We start from the raw sequence: 2,623 nt of genomic DNA, 5'->3' as shown, positions 1-2,623 counted from the left end.
AACACTCTTCCTTTTTGGACTTAGGCTTAGGTTCAATGACAACGCTTGTCACTTTCCTTTTGCCCTTGCTCTTGGAACGCTTCCTTTTGCTGGAACTCTTTCCAACAACTACCATATCACTCTTGCCATGGCTCTCAGCTTTCTTTTGGAATGACGAATTCAACTGATCAACTATCAAAGAATCGTCCATGTCCTCTAATTGCTTACGCAATTCCGAAGTCATGTTTCCAAACATCAAGCTAGACTTGTCCAGATCATCATCCATATGCTTCCAATAAGCATCAATGATCGATCTAGAATCTGTGATCAGAGGCTTATCCTTCATAAGGATAGATCGCATTGTCGACTTCGGTACACTACCGATCGATGCTATGTCCTACAGAAAAAGACAAAATAGAACGAACAAAACAAAATTGCAGATTCTATCAATGATCTACTACCAGCTAGTCCATCATCAATCAGTGTCAAACTATCTATGTTCCACTACCAGCTAGTCCATCATCAAACAATGACAACACAGATGCAGAGATGAGCTATATTCCCATAAAGAAAAATAACCCTACAATAAATTTCTATATGGGATTAAGATCCGTATTTCACATAAGAACAAGTTTTTTACACTCAGCCTTACGCTATTTAGGTAGACATCTAATGTCAATCACATCCAATATGACTTTAGATCTTTTATGAGACTATGATATCGAATATCATTGCATACTTGTCTCATCTGTACCATTAAGTTTCAAGTCAAAACTTGACAACTTTACCCAAGATAAACCATATTCAAGCTGTAGGAACCACGATTTGCTACCCTGCCTCACAAAGATAATCCGGCATGCTCAGCTTTGGCATGACCCGTATTACGGATGATCGATGCCTTGACAGGCGCTCTAGTAATGGGAGGTACACACTTAGCTTTACATAAATAAGGGATTTTCGAAACCGCACCTAGATCAAGCATCTACTTTCAAGCTATGAGAACCACCATTTCTCCATCTTGCCTCACCAAGATAATACAGCACACCCAGCTTTGGCATGGCCCATGATACATACGATCGAGGCCTTGACAAGTGCTTTACTTATAGAGCTTCTAGATCTAACCGGTTTCTGTGCAACGATTGTTCATAATCCGAATAGACCATCCATTCGATTATGTAATCCCAATCCCGGAGCTCCCACTCAATCAAGCATATACTATATCTTGATTAAGTTACATGTATTCATTCACTATGGACCATCCATAAGAATGAATCATGTCTATTTGAGTTACAGTTGATCAGAATAAGCAACGATTGCGTAATCGGACCTCGAAAACGAAAATTTTTCGGAATCTGGTCTTTGGACCGTCCGTTCCAGGTGTTGAACGGACGGACCAGCCTTGGAGAACAGACGGAACGGATGGTCTACGACATCAGAACGGACGGTCCGCTATTAGCCATGGAACGGACGGTCTGTGCGACAGACCGGACGGTCCGTACTTCGCAGAATGACCGGTCCAGTCACAGAACGGGACGGTCTTGCCTCAGCAGCTGGAACGGACGTTTTGACATTCAGACCGTCCGGTCCAGACCTGAAGTTCGAGGTTCAACCTTCCGTTCCGTAGCTTCAGTCCGCCACCCCGGACCGTCCGGTCTGGCTTACCCAGAACGGACGGTCTAGGGTTCATGAACGTGATCAGATCACGTTCTACCGTGTTCTCGGCCCCGATCAGATCCGATATTGATTCGAATTCTCCTGCACACCCAAAATTCGAACTCCTGCACTCTATGCAACATGAAACATGCAATCTACACTAGATTCAATCATCAAACATGCATAGACATCAAAGCAAACATGGATTCAAACAATTCAAATCCTAAAACGTGCGTGATCGGGTTCTACGAAATCAAAACAGAGCAACCAGGCTCTGATACCACTGTTGGATTTTCTGGGATCTCATGAGCGAATCTAATTCCTAAGAGATCGATTCTAGGGTTTGCGCAGCGGAAGTAAAACAAAAATTTATAGAACCCTAGAACCATGCTGCTATTGAATCGTAGAAACGTTAGAACGCTTACCTCAATCGATCAGGGGCCTGTATCAATCAAAGAACACGTCTGATCACGAAAGGCAGGAAGAATACCTCGCCCTCTACACGTATCCACACCACAGGATGGATTCCAACGATTGGAACTTGTCTGCTAGGACCCGAATCAGCTTTTCGGTTTTGTGCTTCGAGAAAACGAGACTTAGAATTCCTTGAACTCTTTGGATCTCCAAAAACTCTCTTAGAATTCTGCCAAAAGTCAGCCCTCAAGTCTGTTGGATTATTAGGGTTTTAATCTCCTTCTTATAAGGTGATTTAACCGTAATTCGGTTTAATTTCGGAAAAACTGAAGCCCGGAACGGACGGTCCAGAAATACACGTGGACCGTCCGTTCCAGCAAGCCAGAACGGACGGTTTGCTTTCAACACGGACCGTCCGTTCCCACCCTTAGAATGGACGGTCTATGAGTAGTTGTGGACCGTCGGGTCTGGCACGGAGGACCGTCCGTTCCGGACTTCTGGTCCGTCCGTTCCAGACCCTTCCGTCTTGGTTTTCCCGTCGTTTTCTCGTGCGTTTTGTCCTTCCCTGCGTGTGTGA

The sequence above is a fragment of the Tarenaya hassleriana genome, unplaced genomic scaffold, assembly GCF_000463585.1.
Source record: "Tarenaya hassleriana unplaced genomic scaffold, ASM46358v1 Cleome179, whole genome shotgun sequence".
NCBI classification, from domain to species: domain Eukaryota; kingdom Viridiplantae; phylum Streptophyta; class Magnoliopsida; order Brassicales; family Cleomaceae; genus Tarenaya; species Tarenaya hassleriana.
This window is presented reverse-complemented; position numbering follows the sequence as displayed.